Source organism: Mustela nivalis, assembly GCF_964662115.1.
Source record: "Mustela nivalis genome assembly, chromosome: 8".
Classification (NCBI taxonomy): Eukaryota; Metazoa; Chordata; class Mammalia; order Carnivora; family Mustelidae; genus Mustela; species Mustela nivalis.
In genome coordinates, this window is record NC_139027.1 from 86,446,950 (window position 1) to 86,471,164 (window position 24,215).

Here is a 24,215-nt window from a genome sequence, read left to right on the forward strand (position 1 = left end):
GGTATAGAAGGATAAGGACATGCCAGTGAGGTGAAGGGGCTAACCATGAGAAACTGGAACTGGGGAGACCCTCAGGAGTAGAATGACATTTGGGGTCAAGCAGACCTGTAGTCCGATTCCAGCTTATCTTTCCTCCACCTGTCATAAATTTGAGCAAGTTATTTTGTAACCCATACATTTCAGTTTCTTTCTCCCTGTGCAACTTCAGGTTGTAAAAAAACTAAATTAAATCAGTGGAAGTTCACAAATTCTGAGTAACAGAAGTTTGAGAAAGACAATATGCCCCTCAGCTTGATGTGTGGGTGTGTGCGCTCAGATTACATTTACTAAGATTTTTGTGGTGTTTGTTGAGAAGGATGGCTATTGGAGAGAAGGGGGTTCCAAGTCACTCTGGGCCTCCCATGAAATGAGATAACATGTCAAAAGGATGAGAAGTATCTATCAATGGTAAAAACTCCATAGTTGTATTGTAGTAGGTCAGCTCTTATCTAGGGTAATACTGATCATGAATTGAATCAGTACATTTAAATTATTTAAGGCAGGGAATCTTTATTATTATTATTTTTTTAAATTTTTATTTTTTATAAACATATATTTTTATCCCCAGGGGTACAGGTCTGCAAAATAAGTCAAGGCAGGGAATCTTTAAAACTGATTCATAGCTTTAAACATTTTGTTGTATATCAAGATACTACTTTACGTTCATTTACGAATCCTGTGTTGCAGAGTCAAGACTTTTTTTGAATATTGCTGTTGATCAAAATTTTACAGACCTAAAGTAGAATAAGAATTTTAAAGACCTGTGAAGTTTGCTGAATATAGATGCCTTCATAATCTTATAATTTTTCTTCCCAAAATTTACTGTTGTCCTGTTTATAGAGTGAATGCAAATTTTATGGGTCTTGAAACTCATATAATTGTGTGATCTGTTTAGGAAAACTAATACAGGGGTATCTGGGTGGCTTAGTTGGTTAAGCATCTACCTTCAGGTCAGGTCATGATCCCAAGCTCCTGTGATCAAGCCCCGCAGGAGGCTCCCTGCTCAGTGGGGAGTCTGCTTCTCCCTCTCCCTCACTGGCCCTCCCTTATCTTCCCTCATTCCCTAGCTCATTCTCTTTCTCAAATAAATAAATAAAATCTTAAAAAAAAAAAGAAAACTAATACAAATTTGTAGAAACATAATTTGGTAAGAAAGTAAATGTTTATTTAGAAGGAGAAAAATAATCACAGCAAACTAGAATTTTTCATGGAGCTGATAAATACTACAGAATTACTAAATTGCCTCAAAGTAATTTTTAAATAATCAACTTTTCAGCATAAATCTATATTTGGTTTTATATTTTGGGCTACATAATTTGATTACCTCTTCATATGACAATACTTTTGTAGTATCTCTGATTGAAAAGAGAATAGATAGATCACTAATCTTTCCTCTAGAATTATTAATTGAAATTTTCTCTTTATTATGGAGCTTTTAGCTTTACAATTCATTATTGGTTATGGCATAAACATATTTAGCATTACTCTCAGATTTATGTAGGACAATTTGAGTTTTCTGGAGAAGTGATTAATCTTAAATACTCTATGAATTGTAAATATACATTAACCACGCTTTCAGTATGCTCTTGTGATTGTGAGATTATAGGATTTTTGACAGGTCTAAGGACCTGGAAATCTTTCTACTTGCCAGCTTCTGGCTTTATACATTTCAGATCTACCCACATACTTCTGGCTCCAAGCACCAGGAGACAAATCCCCATGTCTTTGTGATGTGTGGTGAGACAATACAAAGTACTCTTCTTGGAAGTATCCTTTTAACAGGGTAGTTAACAATAACTCTACATTTGTGCAAACAGAGTGACTTCAGACAACACAAATGTACTACATGAAACCCAAAAAAATGTGCCCCCAACTAAACAACCCCTTAGCTAGATCTCAACGTCTGCCCCATTCCTACACCATACACTTAAAGGTAAAACACAATCAAAGGTAACTTGTTGAACACATGGAGGTCTTAACCACTTGCACCTGAAATATTTTACTTCCACAAATTTTACACAATCACACTGCTACGGCCTCCTTCAGGACTTGACAGGAACTTGCACAGATGAGAGACCCTAAAAACTAAGCTTCATTTCCTTCATGCTACATCTGCCTCTGCCCATTCCTCATTTAGAAGGGATATTAAAAAAAAAAATAAAAATAACTCTTTTATTTATTTTTCCAAGAAAATTTGTTTTTCATAGAAAAAAAACAATTCTTTTATTTTATAAAATTCCATTGGTTTATATAATATCTAATGGAATTACATATAATAATAATATGTATTATAGGTTCAACATTTAGAGACAAATATAACCAATTCTGTGTGTGTGTGTGTGTGTGTGTGTGTGTGAACAAAGAGTGGTCTCTCTCTATATATCATGGGATACTTAATACCCAACAATAAAAAGGAATAAACTTATGACATATAGGACAACATGGATGATTCTTAAAATAATTACACTGAGTGAAAGAACTCAGGCATGCACATGGTTCTATTTATATAAAACTGTACAAGATACAATACAGTCACAAAAAGCAGATAGTGGTTATCAAGCAGCCTAGAAAACATTTGTAGGGAGGATTACAATCAGGAAAGAGACTACTTTTGAGTATGATAGATATGTTCATTATCTGGACTATGGTGATGGCTTCTCAGGTTTATATATGTGTCAAAACTTACTACATTGTCCTCTTTAAAAATATGCAGTTTTTTAAATGTCAAGTGTGTCTCAGTAAGACTGTTTTAAAAATGTTTGGCCTGCTCGCTAAAGGAGGAGGGAATTATATGCCAAAGATACTATAGTCCTTGGGTAGCATGTTCCATAAGGAACAAGGAGAGAGTGTCTAGGTATAGACGTTGTTTCAGGGGAGGCTGAATATAAATCTAGATGACAAATGTAGTGATATGGGGGCACTCTACTATGACATAGGATTTAACACACTGGCAAGTTCCTCGGGTAAAGGATTTCATACACCACTGGGATGACACTTAAAACCTTAGAAGAAACAATGTTCCACATTAAGTAGAAACTGTGAGAGACTGTGAAGGAAGGATTCAAAATACTCCATGCAGTAGGCATGCTATAATGTATCTATAATGTAAATTCAGAGAATCTACCAGGTAACTTTCTTTCTGAATAATTCCCAGAGATACTCTGTGTCCCAAGGCAATAGGAAATGTAGCAGATGAATGACCTGCCATTGTTCACTGGTAGTTCAAAGGCAGTTATTCTCTATAGGACAGGTATGATGGTAGGAGACACTGTGACAGAACTAGGCTCCCCAGTAACAGTGGAGATTATATCTCTTTTCCTCCCCAGCTGCTTGACGTTCAGCTGCTGTCATGAATGACAGAGTAACTATTGGGACCTGAGCAATGGACTATCTCAGCAGAAACAGATGGTCATTGATGTCCTTCACCCTGGAAAGGCAACAGTACCTAAGACAGAAATTCAGGGAAAACTAGCCAGAAAGTTCAAGACCACCACCAGATGTCATATTTGTGTTTGGATTCAGAACCCATTTTGGTGGTGGCAAGACAACTGACTTCGGCACGATTTATGATTCCTTGGATTATGTAAAGAAAAATGGACCCAAACATAGACTTGCAAGACATGGCCTGTATGAGAAGAAAAAGAGATGAAGAAAACAGCAAAAGGAATGCAAGAACAGAATGAAGAAAGTCAGAGGACTGCAAAAGCCAATGTTGGTGCTGGCAAAAAGTGAGCCAAAGATTGGACAATAGAGTAAAGATACTGCAGTGGCTTTATCTGTGGTGATAGGGAAGGTTTTCATGAGACAATTAATAAACTATGAATGTTTTAAAAAAAGTACAGATAATATTTTGATTATTCTGTAACCTATTATAACTATAAATGGGCAAATCCAAGAACCATGACTGATAATGGCATGATGTCCCAAACTCAGACCTCTCAGAAATAAAGGATTGGGTCATTCCATGAAGCAAGACAACTTGATCAACTAGCCATAGAGAAGGGGAATCTAGAATGAGTGGCAGAAGAGTTAAGAGTATCCATTATGGTCTCAGGAATGTAGTAATGGTGCTTGTAGTTTGTCCCAGAAACACTTGCCCTTTAAGTTTCTGAGAAATTACAACTAACTGGAATCCTAAAATAAGCCCAATCTAAGAAAAAGGTGGATTTAAGTGAAGCAAATTTTGGACTGTAGTAGTTGCTATCGGTTTTCTGCTCAGGTAGGGCACTAAGTGTTGGGGGCCAATAGCTCTGAAATTCTGTTCTCCAGAGGAGCCATCTCTTGCTGAATAGGAACCACCTCCCCAGCAATGCTACTCTCCCCTCACTCACCCCTAAAGAATCCACTTGCCAATGTTTGGTGACTTGAGGATATAAAAGTTCCTTCACTCAGGGTGGAAGCAATTTTGTAGCACCATTAATAGGATGAATTGAGAGCATATTCTCACTCACTTTCTTCCTCCTATCTTGTTTCCCTCACCCTCCCTCTCCAAAATTACTTACTCAAGAATCTGTCTCAGGCTCTTCTTTTAGGAAATTAGATGTAAGACAATGGGTTTCCACATTTTAGTTATGTCTCAGTTCTCAATTTCTTCAGAATTGTTTTAGTTCTGTCAATCTCCTTGATGGTTATGTGATCAAATGTATGGATTAACAAAGGCTGAACCTCATGCAGACACTAGAGAAACACTAAACCCAAGTAAAAGTTTTAGCCTTTCACTCATAGAAACTTCCATGTAATGTTAAACCAGGGGAAAAAATAATTTAATTGGAAACTCTGTTTTCATGGTGATAGTGCAGGTTCATGAAAATTAGGTAGAAATAATTTATGTATAAAAGTCCTTTTATACAGAAAATGTTTTTTTGTAAATGTTAAGTACATAAAATACTAAAATAAAAGCAATAAACTTTTTTTGTGTGAGTATTTGTTCCTCACAAGGGAATACCAAGGCTATTGCCTAATAGTGTGAAGTGCTCTGGTATTGTTCCTTCATGGGTCAGCTGTGTACAATCTGGTGTGTCTCAAGGGAGCCAGAGCTCATGGGGCCTGCCATATGATTCAAAAGAATTATTCATTGTTCAAATAATCTGTTAAAAAATTATTAATGGCATGTGAAAAATGCTCCGTTATAATCCACTTGGATAATGCAGTTTGAAAATGATACTATAATAGCAAAGTTTCTGGATAAATAGAGATATCTGTAAAGTCTGTCAATTTTTACCATTCCTTAAAAAATAAAAATTAGACATAAACCACATATCCAATTAAGGTAGTTTTGCTTAATAAATTATGGAAAATTTAGTCCAATAAAGTATTTCATGGCCACAAAAAATAAAGTTATAGAAAAATATGTGATAATATGAGAACTCTGTGTATTGACTGGGAAAATCAGTTCACAGAATAATATGTAAACTTTAACCTCTTTTGCATATAAAAGTAAACTGTAAGGTATGCATATATGTGCATGTGTATGTGTGGGTAAACATATATATACATATATATTTACATATATGTATATATGTATATATTAGATAAATTAAATATGTTTATAAGCATAAATATATATTCAACATATTTCTGCATTTTGAAGAGCATTTTATTTCTTCCCACTCCTTCCTTTCCCACCTGCAATTGGTACAACCCTCTTTCTTTAGCAACACCCTGTGCTTAATAAATAACTCATAAAATATTAGATTAGGAAGATTCCTAGTGTTTAACTAGTGTAGGTTGCTGGTCAAAACCACATAGGTGATGTGGACCCATTTGACCAACAGTGACAATTCCAGTGGTAGTGACTGCAAAATTTTACTTGTTGGCAGAATCAGATTCCTGTGAATTGTTCCTTGAGTAGTTTCTTTTCTCTTAACTGCTCTGATGACGATGATGATGATGATAATTACCAAAAACTTTATTTCACATGACTACCTTCAATCAGTCTTCAGATTTTGTACTCAGAAGTACAACAGCCTCCAAAAACATTTCTTAAAATGTTACAAAATATACAGGTAACATCCCTTTCTTCCACGTGTCCTAATAAATCTTTGTTTCTTCAGCTGCACTAAAAAATAAAACTGTGTTTGAAAACTTGTCGAGATACTGGACATAAGCTAAATGCCAGGAGGCTTACAAAGAAATTATTTCATATATATTTTCTAAGATAAAAAGACTGCACTGGCATGGAAGTTACAGAAAGCAGGAAAGAGAAAGATCTATGAGCCTAAACCTAATTAGTATTTTTAGTAATAAAAAACATTATTTAGGGTGCCCTTAATACTTAAAAGAAAGTTATATTTAGAGGAAAACTTTCATAACTAGGCTAATAGTACCCTGAAGTTATTTGACAAGTCAGCACTAAGAGACCTGCTCTACTTAGCTTAAGAAAAAAAAAAAAAAAAAAGTCATTTTTTGTGGAGGATCCCTTCTGGGTGGGATAGAGTTGATTGCACCAGAGAAGGTCCCTTTTGTAACCTCTAGGGGGAAAAACAGATAATTTACAAAAACTAATTTTAAAGGCTTCAGGTTGTTAGGGAATCAATGAAAACTAGATGAAATACAATTCCAGAGAGAAAAATCCTTCCCAGATGAGCTATGAGTGAGATGTTGGTAGTTCTCTTCCTACCTTCCCAGGGTCACTTGTCAGTTATGGGCCTGAGTGGCAGGAATTGGGCTTAGCCTTAAAAAGCCCTGAAGGTGGGGTGGGGTGGAGAGGGAAGGGGAGGAAGCAAACAAATTTTGGGCAGTCAAATGGGAATGGCGGGGGTGGGGGTTGGAAGGGACGTGGTGGGTGGGGTGGGGTTTTGAGCAACCTAGAAAAAGTGTCTCATCTTATTCATGAAATGCTTGCTGATTTCTAAGCCTGCTCTGGAGGCTAAAGAGGGAAGGTGGAGGCTTTCATGGTGGGCAGAATTCTGAAGACCTCTGTGGCTCCAATCCTTTGGTTGTTCAATCCTATCTGGGTGCTACTGTGAGGGAACTTGATATATGTAATTAAGATTAGACATAAACTGACTTTAAAGAAGGGAGGTTATCTTGGGTTATCCAAATGAGCCGAGTGCAATCACCTAAAGTCATAATATTAGGAAAGCAAGACAGAAGATTCTGTCAGAAAAAAATGTGGCAAAACAGGAATGCAGAGAGTAGGTGAGGCAGAAGAGAGGTGGGAGAGTGTCTTACACATGCAAGGACCTGGTCCACCATTGCTGTGTTTGAAGATGGAGGAAGAGGGCCACAAGCCAATGGTCGCAACACCCTTTAAACTGAGAGCAACCCCTGCCCACAGCCAGCAGGAAAACAGGGACCTCAGATCTACAGCTCGAAGGGCCTGAATTCTGCTATCAACTTGAAAGAGGCCTTGATTGAAAGACACCTTGATTTTGGCCTTCCGAAGCCCAAAGCATAGAACTACGTGAGCCATGGTGGGCCTAGATTTATAACCTATACCATTGTGAGATAAATGGGTATTATTTCAAGTTTCTAAATTTGTGATTTTTTTTTTAATGACAGCAATAGGAATCAAATACAAATTTTCATGTCATGAGTGGGTGTTGCTATAACAAATATCTAAAAATGGGGAAGTGGATTTGAAATTGGGCACAGGGGAGGCTGGATGAATTCTGAAGATCGGAATAAACAAAGCCCAGATTCCCTTAAATAGAAATATAGGTAGATATATGAACGTTAAAGATGCTGCTTGTTGAGAGCTGAACAGGAAGTGAAGCATGTTACTAGAACAGGGATCTTTGTTACACACCAGCAGAAAGCTTAAAGGAATCATGCCCTGCATTTCTAGGGAAAGCAGAGCATGTAAATAATGAAATTAGATACTCAGTTGAGGAGATTTCCAGCAAAGTGTAGTAGAGGCAGTCTGGTTTCTTTTTGCCACTTAGAGTAAAATGAAAGAAGAGTATAATTAAAGGAATATCTGCAAGGAAAAAAAAGTCATCAGGATTTGGTAATTTAGGAAATTCTTCTCTTTCTTTCTTAGTTGACAAAGATTCTAAAATTAAAAGATGCCTGGAAAGTTTGTTCTAAAGAAAATGTTGACATTGTGACTCTATAATCCTTCCCTGAACACCCAGAAAGATCAAAAAGTAAGAGGCAATCAGTGGAGAAAGAAAGGCAGGTCAGTGAAAGTCAGATTTGAATGTGAGAAGAACTTCAGTCACAGTTTCTGGCTTTGAAGATGGAGAAATGGGGCCATAAGCCAGGGCCTGTGGAGAGCTTCTGGAAGCTGAGAACAGCCCCTGGCCAAGAGCCAGCAAAGAGACCTCAGTCCTAAAGCCACCAGGAGCTGAATTCTGCCAATAACTTGAATGAGACTAGAAGGGACTTATCCCCTTGGCTGGGCAATATCTTGATTTTGGTCTTATGGGATCTGGAGCATAGAAACAAAACAGGTTGCCAGATTTCTGAGCTGTGGAACTATGGAATGGTAGATTTCCTTTGTTACTAGCTTCTAAGGGTGTAATTTGTTTCCCTAGCATTAGAAAACTAACACATTGCTGGAAAGCAGAATAAAACCCTGCATGGTCTTGCAAAACGAGGATGCAAAAAGCCAAACCAGAGGGAGAGGCTTGCTTCAAACATATGGCTCAATTCTCTGAATATATCTTATAATTTGTGAAGCTGCACATAGTGCAGACCTCGGAGCTATGCTGAGAGCATCTAAAGGGAAGAGTAGGATATCCTGCAGCTTTTCAGGGCTTCATAGGCAGAGAAGTACCAGAACCTCAGTCAAAAGTCCTTATAGCAGAGGTAACAGAGGATGACTGAATTTAATTCAAGCTGTTACTCGGCTCCAGCTTGTCTCAATTAGTGACCAGAGAAACGTACTGTCTACGCTTACTAAGAAAGGAGGGATCCTCTCTGTTGGAAGGCAACATCATCAGTTTTATATGTACAATGTCTGGTAGAAAAATGTAAAAATACATTTAGAAACATATACAAACCACAAATCAGGGGAAAAAATCTAGGTAGTAAAAGCAAATGTAGAATTGATCCAGATAATGAAGCAGCATGCAAGGAATTTAAAATCGCTGTGATTGATATGTTCAAAGAATTAAGGAGAAAAACTAGACAAAATACATGAAAAGAGAAAAAATTTTTATAAAACATTGAAAACATAAGAATTAAAAGGATAGTCTAGAAATGAAATATGTAACAACCAAAATTAAGAATCCAGTGGATAGGTTCAACAGCAGATTAGATATAACAGATTACAGAATCAGTAAACTGAAAGAATTAAGAAGAATATTCAAACTGAAGAAGAGAGAGAAATATTGGAAAAACAGCTGAATATATCCTAAATCCATATAAAATAAAACCCCCCAAGTTTCCAACATTTTTACATGTACAAATCTCAGGATTAAAAAGAGTGAAGGCAGAAAAATTATTATTCAAAGGATAACTAAGAATTTCACAAATTTATGGAAGATTTGGCATACAGACTCATTAAGTCTTATAAACACCAGGAAACATAAATAATGCACATGCACAGACACACATACACAATTAACACATCTAATGCCAAATACTGAAGTAAAAGCAGTCAGAATGAAAGGATACAGTATCAGGGCACCTGGGTGGCTCAGTCAGTTAAGCGGCCAGTTCTTGATTTCTTCTCAGGTCATGATTTCAGGGTCCTGGAATAGAGCTGCACTTTGAACTTTGTGCTCAGCAAGGAGTCTGCTTGATGATTCTTTCCCTGTCCCTTTGCCCCTCCCTCAGCTCATGATATCTCTTTCACCAGTAAATAAATAAATCTTTAAAGAAAATAGAAGGAAACACCATCTTTAATGGAGAAACAATAAAGTGAATAACTGATTTCTGAGAAGAAATGATAGAGGCCAGAAGAAAAGTTATGCTTTTTTTTTTTTTTTTTTTTTTTTTTTTAAAGGTACTGGTGGGGCGCCTGGGTGGCTCAGTGGGTTAAGCCTCTGCCTTCGGCTCAGGTCATGATCCCAAAGTCCTGGGATCAAGCCCTGCATCGGGTTCTCTGCTTGGCAGGGAACCTGTTTCCTCCCTGTCTCTCTGCCTGCCTCTCTGACTACTTGTGATCTCTGTCAAATAAATAAATAAAATATTTTTTTAAAAAAAGTTACTGGAGCAGGAAAAAAGAGCTGCTAACCTAAAATTGGCTACCTAGAAAAATAACCTTCAAAATTTTTCATGTTAATGAAGGTTGAATTAGAAACCAGGAGACTTGCACTGCTATCAAAGGAAATTCTTTAGATTGTAGGAAAATGATAACACCTGAAAATACAACTTTAATAAAGTTCAAGAAAAAATAAGGAGTACAGTACTGGACAAAAATGTGTGTAAATATAACTAATACTGACTTTTCAGAATATGCATAAACTAAAATGCCTGACTGATGATATGACAACAGCGGGATAAATGTTATGTAAAGGTTCTGAGGTTCAGAGGTGCCTGCGTAGCCCTGTTGCTTGAGTATCCAACTCTTGGTTTGGGCTCAGGCCATGATCTCAGGGTTCTGGGATCTAGCTCCTCATCAGGCTCTGTGCTGGGCATGGAGCTGCTTGAGATTCTCTCTCCCCCTCTCTTCCTGCCCCTCCCTGCCTCTGTTCTCTCTCTAAATAATTAATTTAATTATAAGGTTCTGAGCTTCTTGCAATGCAGACATAGAGGTAAAAGTAAAAATTTATATCCTGCTGTAAAAAGTCAAGGACATGTGTGACAATATACATGGTAATCATGAAATTAGTAGTAAAGTAATGGATTTCTAGCAAGTTAATTGAAGAAAATGGAATTGTAACAAATATTTGATAATCCTTTAAAAAGGCAAGAACAAGGGAAATGAGGACTATAAAAGAGAAGGGCCAATTTCAAAAGAATTGTAAGAATGTGTAAATTAAAATGATGATTCCTTGGATCCCCTATTATAGACTTACTCCTCTAGTCCCGTTCGGTTACTCTTTTACAGTGGAATTGTCTATGGAAAGTAATGTCCTAAATGGCCAGAAAGTACTCGCAGCTTCCAGAGCTGTGGTACCTACCCTTACTGTGTTCTTTCATGGATATGCACACCCTCCAAATCTGCTGCAGGAAGTAGACTTTTAGTCAAGACCAGAGTTTTTTGTTGTTGTTATTTTTTAAATAAACTTTTCATTTTAGAAACATTTGGCAAAATTACAGAAAACTACAAAAATAGCTCTGAGAATCTCCATAGAATCCATACCGGTTTCCCTACATCTCGCATGAGTGTGGTACATGTGTTACAACCAATGAACCAATATCGATGAGCTATTATTAACTAAAGTTCACATTTTAGCTTTTATCTAATGTCTGTTTTCTGTCCCAGGATTCCATCCAGGACACCACATTCCATTTAGTCATCATGTCTCCTTAAGCAACTCTTGGATTGACTTTTCAGGTTATTGAAGACCATGACAGTTCTGATGAGGACTGGTCAGGTATCTTACGGAAAGTCTCACAAATGGGATTTGTTAAGGGTTGTTCTCAGAATTCTGCTGGGGTTATATGATTTTTGGGGGAAGACCACAAGGATAAATTGGCATTCACATATTGTCATTTTAAATATACTTACTATCAACATGACTTAGGACTGTTGAGTTTGACATTAGGCACTACTCTAAACTTACTCTTTGTCCCCTGCTTCACATACATGTTTGAAAGAACATCAGTGGGCACCTGGGTGGCTCAGTCAGTTAAGTATCAGCCTTCAGCTCAGGTCATGATCCTGGAATCCTAGGATCAAGTCCTGCATGGGGATTCTTGCTCAGTGGAGAGTTTCCTTCTCCTTCTTCCTCCACCCCTATCCCTTGCTTGTGCTCTCTCTGTCTCAAATAAATAAGTAAAATCTTTAAAAAATATGAAAGAATGTCACTATCTACAGCCCACACTCAAGGGGTGAAGACATATGATCCACCAGCTTGAGGGCAGAGAATCTCCATACATTATTTGGTATTCTTCTGCATGGAAAATTTATCTATCCCCCGTTTACTTTATCTATCACCTATCTATCTATTATCTATTTATTATCTATCTATCATCGTTTTTCTCTCTTTCTAATCTATCATCTATCATCATCTATAAATCATCTATCTATCTATCTATCATCATCATCTATCACCTTTTTGTCCAATTATTATATTAGTATGGACTCATGGGTATTTATTTTATAATTTGGGCTATAATTATATATTATATTATATATATAATTTTATATATTGTATATGAAATATTTTTCAGCTTTGACTGCTGGGAGCTGTTTCAGTTGGATCCTGTATATTTTTGACATTTCCATCACTATGGGCTTGGGTTTTTATTCAATTATTTTAAAATTTTTTTCAAGGATTTCCTCACTTTTTCATGCTAAAAACTCTAAGCTCATTTTGTATGTCTCTTTGCCTTTGTCCTATAAACCTCTATCTCTCTAAGAAGCTCTGGGGTTTTTTGTTATTGTTGTTGTTGTTTTGTTTTTGCTCTTTGTTTTGTTTTTATTATAGTATGATATTAAAAACCAAGTTATGAGTAGTAGATGTGCTCATTACTACTTGGGTGTTGCTGTTTCTAGACCCTCTCAACTCAAAGAGCAAAGAACTCCAGCATACAGAATTATCTATAATTATTTCTGTATGTAACCAAGTGGATCTATTCTAAACTAAACAGGAGTTCATACTGATGTCTTCAACTCTAATGCGTTACCATGTGGATCATTCTAGACTACTCACTAGATTTTCTGTGACCTGCCACTCCAGCAGTGAGAAACTTGGAATCCATCACCTGTCATTAATGTGCTTATTTGCTTGAATTTAGTATTTGTGTGTAGTGGTAACAGAACTGTTAACCCAAACCCCATGGGAAACTATTTTTTTCAAGTAGGGTGCCATGCTATGTCCCGTTTATCTTATTTATGTTTTATACAGCCCACTCACTTGCAAAGTTTCTTAGGTCAGAAATGTTTCACTTACCCCCTGACTGAGGTTAGTTCCTATATTTTTAATACAGCTAGATTGTTTTGTCACATTCTGCATTCAATCCCCAAAGGCCCAAGTTTCCTAAATAACTTTTATTTGAATTTTTGAGATCCATTCAATCTCTGTGCTATAAAGTACTATGAGATTTGAAAAATATGTAATCCAACAAATCAGTACCATACATAATATTTCCAATGTCAGATAAAATCTCTGTACTTTACCTATATTAACTGCCCCTCCTTCTCCCATACCCAAGGCAAAGAGTGATCTCTATAGTGTTGCCTTTAGTCATATAATTGGAATCCTACATATGTAGTATTTTCAGACAGACTTCTTAATTGTAGCAATATGCATTTAATATCTATGTCTTTTTGTAACTTGATAGCTAATTTCTTTTAATCACTGTATAATATTCCATTTCTTTATCTATAACCTATTAAAGAGTATTACTTTTTTTCAAGTTTGAGAAGATTATGAATAAAGCTGTTAAATTCATGTTTTAGTTTTCATGTGAACATGCATTTTAAATCACTTGGGTAAATATTTAGGAGTATGATTGCAGGATAATATGATAAGACTGTATTTAGTTTTGTAGGAATCTCCAAACTGTCTTCTGAAGTGGCTCTACTATCCTGCATTCTCATCATGAATGCATAAAAATCCCTGTTGCTTTTTATCTTTTCCACCAATTGGTACTGTCAACTTTTTAGATATTATCCATTTTGATAGTATCTTAATACTTAATATTTTAATAGCTGTAGTATCACATTTTGTTTAAACTTCAGGTCCAGGGATTGAGCCACATGTGAAGCTCCCTACTCAGTGGGGAACTCTGTTTCTCCCTCTCCCTCCACCCCTCCTTTGTGTTCCTGCTCTCGCTGTCTCTCTCTCTGTCAGATAAATAAATAAAACTCTTTATAGAATAAATAAATAAATAAACTCCAATTGCCTAATGACAATATTGAACATTCTTTCATACACTTATGTGCCTTCTGTATAACTTCTTTGGAGAGGTGTCTGTTCAGAGATTTACCTATTTTTTAATCAGGTTGTTTGTTTTCTTATTATTGAGTTTTCAGAGGATTTTGCATATTTTGGATATAAATCATTTGTCATATATGTGTTTTCCAGATATTATATCCCAGTCTATGGCTTATTATTTTTTATTTTTTAAATAGCATCTTACACAGAGAAGAAGACTTTAATATTAATAAAGTTTGACATATCAATTTTTATTGAACTGTTCTTTCTGCATTCCTAAAATTTATTAACAAACCTAGGGCTACTTAGACTTTCCCCATACTTTCTTCTAGAAGTTTTATAGTTTTGCATTTCACACTTAGGTCTATGATTCATTTTGACACTTGTGAGAGGTATAATGTCTGCAAATTGTTTTTGCATACAGATGTCCAATTTTTTCATAACAATTTGTTGAAAAGTCCGCTTTTTTCCCATCGAATTGTCTTTGCTCTTCTGTCAAACTGCAATTAACTGTATTTACATGGGTCCATTTCTGGGTTCTCTATTCTGTTCCAGTGATCTTTGTTTCTATTTTCTCACTCAGTCCATACTGTCTTGCTTAGTATTGGTCTATAGAAGTCTTGAAATTAAGTGGTGTGAATCTTTCCTATCTATTCATCTTCACTACTTGCTGGTTAATTTAAGTCTTTTGCTTTTCTCTTTAACCCTTAGAAGTATTTTTTATTTTATTTTCTTGTCTTACTGCACTAGCCGGGACTTATAGTAATATGCTGATTATGAGCTGTACAAGAGGACATCTTTTTCTTGTACCCAATCATAGGGAGAAAGTACTGTTTGTCATTATTAAGTACAATGTCAATTGTTGGATTTTGGGACATATTATGAAGTTGAGCAAATCCCCCTGTATTCCTAGTTTGCAAAGAGATTTTTGGCATTAATGCATATTGGATTTTGTTGAAGCTTTTACTATAGCAATTGATATGATATGCCATTTTTTTCTTTAGCCTGTTGATGTGGTAGAGTACAATAATTGATTTTCAAATGCTAAACCAGACTTGTGTACCTGGAATGAATCCCACTTGGTTGTGGTGCATAATTATTTTTATACATGATTAGATTAGATTTGGTGATAATTTTTTAAAGATTGTACATGTATGTTACAAGAGACTAATCTGTAGTTTTACTTTCTTATTATATTTCCATCTGATTTTCATTTTAGGGTAGTGATAGACTCACAGAATGTATTAGGAAGACTTATCTTTGCTTCCATTTTCTGGAAGAGTTTATAGAGATTTTGTATGATTCTTTTCTTTAAATGTTTGGTAAAATTTAGCGATGAATTCATCTGGGTTTATTTTGAGAAGGTTATTAGTTAGGGATTAAATGTTGAAAATAGATGAAGATCTATTTTCAGGGCCACCATAACAGAGGACCATGACAGTGTGGCTTGAACAACAGAAATATATTATCTCAGTCATAGAGCCTAAAAGTCTGAAATCAAGACATTGGTATATCAGTGCTTCCTCTGAAGCCTCTAGGACAGGATTCTTTCTTGCCACTTTAGCTTCTGGTATGCCCAGGTTTTCCTTGACTGTGATAGTATTAAGTCCAGTCTATTTCCAGCTTCACATGCCCTTCTCTCTCTGTTTCTTCAGATGAGTTTTATCTCTCTATTTCTATAGCCAAATTTCCGTTTTCATAAGGACACATGTCCTATTGAACTAGCCCATTCTAATGACCTCAACTTAACTTGATAACATATGCAAAGATCTATTTCCAAAGAAGATCACATTCACAGATACCAGGGTTTGAGACATCAACATATCTTTTTGGGAATACTGTTCAGTGCAAATAAATCTATCCAGATTATCCACTTCTCCTTGCGTAATGTTGGCACTTTGTGTTTTTCAAGGACTTGATCCACTTTCTCGAGTACTTTCATACTCTAAGTTGTGAAATTTCTGGGCATAAAGCTGTTTAGAGTATTCCTTTACTGTTCTTTTATTTCTGTTAAGATTTATTTATTTGAGAGAGAGAGAGGGAGAGAAAGAGAGAGAGTGAGTAGGAGATGAGGGGAAAAGGGAGAGGGAAAGAGAGAGAATCTCAAACAGATGCCATGCTGAGATGCAGGGCTCAGTCCTATGACCTGAGATCATGACCTGACCCAAAATAAGAGTTAGATGCTCAACTGACTGAGCCACCCAGGTGCCCCTCCTTTATTATTCTTTTAACTACAGGATCAGTAGAAATGAAATCCCATTCATTTCTTTTTTATTATTATTAACCTATCATGTATTATTTGTTTCAGGGGTGTAGGTCTGTGATTCATCAGTCTTATATAATTCACAGCACTCACCATAGCATACACCCTCTTCAGGGCCATCTCTCAGCTGCTCCATCTCTCCCACCCTGCCCCCTACTCCAGCAACCCTCAATTTGTTTCCTGAGATTAAATCTCCTATGGTTTCTCTCCCTTTCTGGTTTCATCTTGTTTAATTTTTCCCTCTCTTCCCCTATGACCTTCTGTCTTGTTTCTCAAATTCCTCATATCAGGGAGGTCATATGATAATTGTCTTTCTCTGGTTGACTTATTTACCTTAGCTATAAGGTAATCTGGCTATAAAAATAGTACCCTCTAGTTCCATCCACATCATTGCAAATGGCAAGATATCATTTTCTTGATGGCTGCATAATATTCCACTATATCTATCACCTATCTATCTATCATCCATATATCTATCTATCATCATCTATCTACCTATCATCTATCTATATCACATCTTCTTTATCCATTCATCTGTTGCTGGACATCTAGGCTCTTTCCATAGTTTTTCTTTGCTATTGTGGACACTGCTGCTATAAACATTGGGGTGCACGTGCCCCTTCAAATCACATTTGTATCTCTGGGGTAAATACCAGTAGTACAATTGCTGTGTCATAGGGTAGCTCTATTTTCAACTTTTGAGGAATTTCTATACTGTTTTCCAGAGTGGATGCACCACCTTGCATTCCTACCAACAGTGCAGAAGTGTTCCCCTTTTTCTGCATCCTTGCCAAAATCTGTCATTTCCTGACTTGTTAATTTTAGCCATTCTGACTGGTGTGAGGTGATATATCATTGATGTTTTGATTTGTTATTTCCCTGGTGCCAAGTGATGCTAAGCCCTTTTCATGTCTGGTGACCATTTGGATGTCTTCTTTGGAGAAATGTCTGCTCATGTCTTCTGCCCATTTCTTGAACTGGATTATTTGTTCTTTGGGTGCTGAATTTGATAAGTTCTTTCCAGATTTTGGAACTAGCCCTTTATCTGATATGTCACTTGCAAATATCTTCTCCCATTCTGCCAGTTGTCTTTTGGTTTTGTTGACTGTTTCCTTTGCTGTGCAAAGGCTTTTGATCTTGATGAAATCCCAATAGTTCATTTTTGCTCTTGTGTTTTTTTTTTGTGGTTTTTTTTTTTTTTTTTTTTTTTTTTTTTGCCTTTGGTGATGTTTCTAGGAAGAATTTGCTGCAGCTGAGGTCACAGAGGTTGCTGCCTGTGGTGTTCTCAAGGATTTTGGTGGATTCCTTTCTCACATTGAGGTCTTTTATCCATTTTGAGTATATTTCTGTGTGCAGTAAAGGAAATGGTCCAGTTTCATTGTTCTGTAAGTGAGTGTCCAATTTTCCCAATATCATTTGTTGAAGAGACTGTCTTTTTTCCATTGGACATTATTTCCTGCTTTGTCGAAAATTAGTTTACCATAAACCTGAGGGTCCATTTATGGGCTCTTTATTCTGTTCCACTGATCCATTTGTCTGTTATTGTGTCAGTACTATACTGTCTTGAAGATTACAGCTTTTTAATTGAGCTTGAAGTCTGGAATTGTAATGCCACCAGCTTTGCTTTTCATTTCCCACATTCCTTTGGTTATTTGGGGTCTTTTCTGGTTCTATACAAATTTTTGGATTATTTATTCTATTTCTTTGAAAAGAGTTGGTTGTATTTTGATAGCAATTGCACTGAATGTGTTGATTGCTCTAGGTAACATAGACATTTTCATAACATTTGTCCATTCATTCCATGAGCATGAAACATTTTTCCATTTCTTTGTGTCATCCTCAATTTCTTTCATGAGTATTCTATAGTTTTTTTGAGCACAGATTCTTTGGCTCTTTGGTTAGATTTATTCCTAGGTATCTTATGGTTTTGCATTGCAATTGTAAATGGGACCAACTCCTTAATTTCTCTTTCTTCTGTCTTTTTGGTGTATATAAAGTCAGTGATTTCTGTGCATTGATTTTATATCCTGACACTTTACTGAACTCCTGTATGAGTTCTAGGAGTTTTGGGGTGGAGTCTTTTGGGTTTTCTACATATAATATCATATCAGCTGAAAGAGTGAGAGTTTGACTTTTTTGCTGATTTGGATGCCTTTTATTTCTTTCTGTTGTCTGACTACTGATGTTAAGACTTCTAGTACTATGTTGAATAGCAGTGGTGATAGTGACACCCCTGTCATTTCCTGACCTTAGGAGAAAAGCTCTCAGTTTTTCCTCATTGAGAATGATATTGACTGTGGGTTTATCGTAGATGACTCTTATGATATTGAGGTATGTACCCTCTATTTATGTAGTGTGAAGATTTTTAATCAAGAAAGGATGCTGTACTTTGTCAAATGCTTTTTTTTTTTTTTGCATCTATTGAGAGTATCAGATGATTCTTCTCCTTTCTTTTACTAATGTATCACATTGATTGATTTGCAGATATTGAACCACCCTTGCAGCCCAGGAATAAATCCCACTTGGTTGTGATAAATAATCCTTTTAATGGGCTGTTAGATCCAATTGGCTAGTATGTTGGTGAAAATTTTGGCATCCGTGTTCATCAGGGATATTGGTCTGTAATTCTTTTGGATGGGGTCTTTGTCTGATTTCGCGATCAAGGTAATTCTGGCCTTATGAAATGAATTTGGAAGTTTTCCTTCCATTTCTATTTTTTGGGAATAGTTTCAGGAGAGTAGGTCTTAGTTCCTCTTTAAATGTTTCATAGAATTCCCCTAGGAAGCCGTCTGGCCCTGGGCTCTTGTTTTTTGGGAGATTTTTGATGTCCGCTTCAATTTCCTTACTGGTTATGGGTCTGTTCAGGTTCTCTATTTCTTTTTGGTTCAGTTTTGGCAGTAGAAATGCATTCATTTCTTTCAGATTGTCTAATTTGCTGGCATAATATGTTCTTAAAATTGTTAGTATTTCTTTGGTGTTGGTTGTGATCTCTCCTCTTTCATTCATGATTTTATTTATTTGGGTCCTTTCTCTTTTCTTTTTGGTAAGAATGGCCAGGGACTTTTAAATCTTATTAATTATTTCAAAGAACCAGTTCCTAGTTTCATTGATTTGTTCTGTTTATTTGGTTTCTATTTCTTTGATTTCTGCTCTAATCTTTATTATTTCTCTTCTTCTGCTGGGTTTAGGCTTTATTTGCTGTTCTTTCTCCAGCTTCTTTAGGTGTAGGGTTAGGTTGTATTTTTTGAGAACTTTCTTATTTCTTAAAAAGGGCTTATATTGCTATATACTTTCCTCTTAGGACCACCTTTGCTGTGTCCCACAGATTTTGAACCATTATGTTTTCATTTTCATTTGTTTCTATGAATTGTTTTAATTCTTCTTTAATTTCCTGATTGACCCATTCATTCTTTAGAAGGATGCTCTTTAGCCTCCATGTATTTGAGTTCTTTCCAACTTTTCTCTTGTGATTGAGTTCTAGTTTCAAAGCATTGTGGTCTGAAAATATGCAGGCATGATCCCAGTCTTTTGGTACTAGTTGAGACCTGATTTGTGGCCCAGGATGTGATCTATTCTGGAGAATGTTCCATGTGCACTAGAGAAAAATGTGTATTCTGTTGCTTTGGGATGCAATGTTCTAAATATATCTGTTATGTCCATCTGGTCCAGTGTGTCATTTAAGGCCTTTATTTCCTCGTTGATCTTTTATTTGGATGATCTGTCCATTTCAGTGAAGGGGGTATTAAAGTCCCCTACTATTATTGTATTATTTTTGATATGTTTCTTTGATTTTGTTACTAATTGATGTATATAGTTGGCTGCTCCAATGTTAGGGGCACAGATATTTAAAATTGTTAGATCTTCTTGTTGGACAGACCCTTTGAGTATGATATAGTATCCTTCCTCATCTCTTATTATAGTCTTTGGCTTAAAATCTAATTTGTCTTATACAAGGATTGCCATTTCAGCATTCTTTTGAAGTTCATTAGCATGATAGATTGTTCTCCACCCTCTCCCTTTACATCTAGAGGTGTGTATTTAAAATTATATTGATTTTTGCTGTAATAATTATTTTCTTTTTTATGCACAATTTAGATTTAATATGCTCCTCTTTCTTTAATTTCCTAAGGTAGAAGTATAGTTTGAGTCTTGATTTTCTCATGTACTGCTTTCACTGCATTCTATAAGTTTTGATAAGTTGCATTTTAATTGTATTTTAGTTCAATATATTTTAAAATTTCTCTTGAGAACTCTTTGACCCATATATTATTTAGGAGGGTGATGGTTAGTTTTCAAATACTTTGGGAGTTTCCATCTCTTTCTGTTATTGATTTTTAGCTTATTTTTCTGATTCCCTAAGAAAATAATTTCTAAGATTTTTATTTTTTAAGTTTGTTAAGGTATTTTTATGGCCCATAATATGGTCTATTTAGTGAAGGGTTCATATCCACTTGAGAAAAATGTGTATTTGACTGTTGTTGGATGGAATATCTGTAAATGTCAAAAAGATTAACAGGGATGCTCAGGTCAACTTATTTACTTCCTGCCTGCTTGATCTATCAAATACTGAATGAGGGGTATTGGAGTCTGTAACTATAATAGTGGATTTGTCTATTTCTCCCCTTAGTTCTGTCAGCTTTGGTCGTACATATTTTGGTGCTTTGTTGTTAGGTGCATACATGTTTTAAGATTATCATATCCTCTTTGATAACTCCTTTATCATTATGTCATGCCCTCTTTGTCCCTGTAAATGTGTCTTGCTCTAAAATCTACTTTGTCTGATACTGACATAGGTTTATCAGCTTCCTTCTGATTAGTATCAGCATGATATATCTCTTTCCATTCCTTTATTCTAATTTATTAGTCTTTAAAGTGAGTTTCTTATAGATGATAGATAGTTTTCTCTGTTTTTTAATCCATATGTTACTTTTTGACTTTTAGTTGGTGTATTTATACAACTCCCACTTAAACTGACTATTGATATACTTAGATCATTATGTAGCATGTTTGTAACTATTTTCTATTCATTGCATGTATTCTTTGTATCTTTCTTCCTTTATTTTTCTTTTTTTTCCTTTTTTTTTCTTTTTTTTTTTTTTTCAGTGTTTAACTTTTTATTTTTTATAAACATATATTTTTATCCCCAGGTATCTTTCTTCCTTTTTTTCTGTCTTTCTCTGGGTTTATTTGAACATTTTATATTATTTTATTTAATGTCATTTTTGTTTTTCTTGGAGAACTTTGTTCTTTCTTTCCCTGAAGAGCTTACTTTAATATTGCTTGCAGGCAGATCAGCTCTCAATGGCTTCACTAAGTCATTGTCTAAGAAAATTTTTTATTTTTCCTTCTAGGATATTTTGTTGGGTATAGAATTCTAGTTTGGGGTGTGTGTGTGGAAACTTCTTCCAATAGTTTAACTTATTCCATTCACTTTTGTTTGCTTGGTTTCTGATGAGGTATTCAAGGTAATATGTTTTCCTCCTTCTGCCTTCTTTTAAGATTTCCTCTCTGCCTTTGATTTGAATATTGTATTAATCAGGATTCTTCTGAGAAACAGAACCAATATGATACACTATACATAAAATATTATATATGTGTGTGTGTAAGTATGATATATACATATATATACACAGTATATGAAATAAGAAATCATTCAATGCAGTTATGGAGGTTGGTGAGTCAAAAATCTACAGGGCCAATGTCCTAGTTTGAGTTCAAAGGACTTCAGTCTGTTATAGAAATAGGAAAATCCAATGTTCCAGTTTAAAGGGCTTCAAGAAGAATTCTCTTTTACTCAGAGGACAGTTGTGCTTTTGTACTATTCAGTCTTTCAATTGATTGGATAAGGCCCACCCACTTTATGAAGGCAATCTGTTTTACTCAGTCTACCAACCTAAAGGTCAATTTTATCTAAAAGTGTCCTCACAGAAACATCTAAAATAATTGTTAACCACATGTCTGGGCACCCTGTGGTCTATTATAAAATTAACCATCACAAATCCACCCCTTGACAACTTTACATCAATACATATCTCCTTAAAATTATTAATCTCCATTAAAGACAATAATAAAGTCACAATTCTTCCGACCAGGACATAGCTATCCTGCATGCAATAAACAATTTACTAACCTCTTTCCCTGAACAGGAGGTAAAATCCTTGAGAGGGGCATTTACTCTTTTCACTGATACCTCAGACCCTAAATACTTTGATGTAAAGTTAACAACACTTAAATACCAAATACAAAGTCAATACATCTTGTCATGTAACAAAGGTATTGTGTTATATATATGCACATACAAACATTTTCATAACCAAATAAGGAACAAATATTCATGACAACCTGAGAAACCCTTCATTTCTCATTTCTGTAGCAGTCACAAGGTCATAGATGGTATTTAGAATTACTTGCTCTCACTACACATGTAATATTCCCTTTATCTCCAGCAAGCACCTCAACATTTTGTGTTTCTCTCTATGGTGAGGTGACCTTAACCCTCATTCCTGGAGGGTTTGTGACATTAGTAAACCTGCCTGAATTAGGTTGTTGTAGTTTTCCATTGTCATAAATCATAGCATGGTAATACTGAGATACTCTAAGGGATTTCCTATATTCCAGACATACTCTTACTTACCTCCATCATGGTGTAGTAGTCTAACTTCTCCTCCATAGTCAGGGCCATAACTCTGTGTTCCAGATAGCACCATAACTTCCTTCTTTTTCTGGTGACTTGGAGACATAAAGAACTCACAGAGGCTGGGTGGCCATTCCTGTATATTGGAACACTTATGCATTTTCTGGTGGAAACATTTCTCCCTTTGGAGCTAAGACATCTAGGACAACAGAGTATACACTCACAGGAACAGGAAACAACATTTTTGCTAATGGGTCACTAGAAGTAATAGTGAGTGATGTCATTCCCATTTCTACACCTGGATTCCTAGACCTGTGAAAGAAACAGGCTATGAAAGAAACAGTATGGTATATTGGATGCTGATTCAGAGAACTGAATATCCTATATATTCTAGGATATTCAGGACTCTCTATCCTAGAGAGTCCTGCAAGGTATTGCTACTAATCTGGTTCTGTAACTGAGTCTTTAAAAGGCCTTTCCAACATTCTTTTAAGCAAGCTGCTTCAGGATGGTGGGGATCATGGTAAGTTGAAGGAATTACATCATTATGGACCCATAGCCACACTTTATTTGCCATGAAGTGAGTTTATTGAGCAGAAGAAATGTTGTCTGAAATACAATGACAGTGGATAGGGCATTTATAAGCTCACAGAAAGTAGTTTTGGCAGAAGCACTGCATGCAGGGAAGAAAAACTTATATCCAGACTGTGTCTTTTCCAATAAGAACAAAACACTCCCCTTTCTGTGATGAAAGTGGTTCAGTGTAGTCAGCCATGATCAGGTAGCTGGAGGATCACCCCAAGGAATGGTGTCATATTGAGGACTCAGTATGGATATCTGTTGCAGACAAACTAAATACCCATCAGTGTCCTTTGCTGTGTAAGTATTGGTGAATACAAGTCTATATTGCTGAGACTACAAATAACCACCTTCCCTCCACTCATAGTTACTTTATTCATGAGTCCATTGCACAATGACTGGGTGACTGGGTATACAGGTTGGCTGGCATCCACAGAACACGTCATCCTAGTCATTTGATTACTAAAACCTTTTCTATGGAGGTGACCCTATGTATGGCAAGCATTTACACAGAACTTTAATAACTTTATGTGGGGTTTCTTTTTGCCTTGTCAAAAGGTCTATGCACATTTCTCTTCCCCAAATCTTTGTCACCAATTTTCCAATTCTGTTTCTTCTAAGTCCCTGATCATCAAGCCAAACAATTAGCCACAGCCCATGAATTAGTATGTAATTACATTCCTGGCCATTTCTCATTCCAAGGAAAGTGAGCAACCAGGTATGCTGCTAAAATTTCTACCCACTGAGTGGATTTTCCTTT

At 35.9% G+C, this 24,215-nt stretch overlaps 1 pseudogene across 1 annotated transcript; it reads left to right on the forward strand.

Moving 5' to 3' along the window:
• The first annotated feature begins 3,444 nt into the window (after positions 1 to 3,444).
• LOC309871057 (small ribosomal subunit protein eS24 pseudogene) lies at positions 3,445 to 3,771 on the forward strand (annotated as a pseudogene). Its single transcript has one exon. The product of its transcript is annotated as a small ribosomal subunit protein eS24 pseudogene (transcript).
• The last annotated feature ends 20,444 nt before the right edge of the window (positions 3,772 to 24,215 follow it).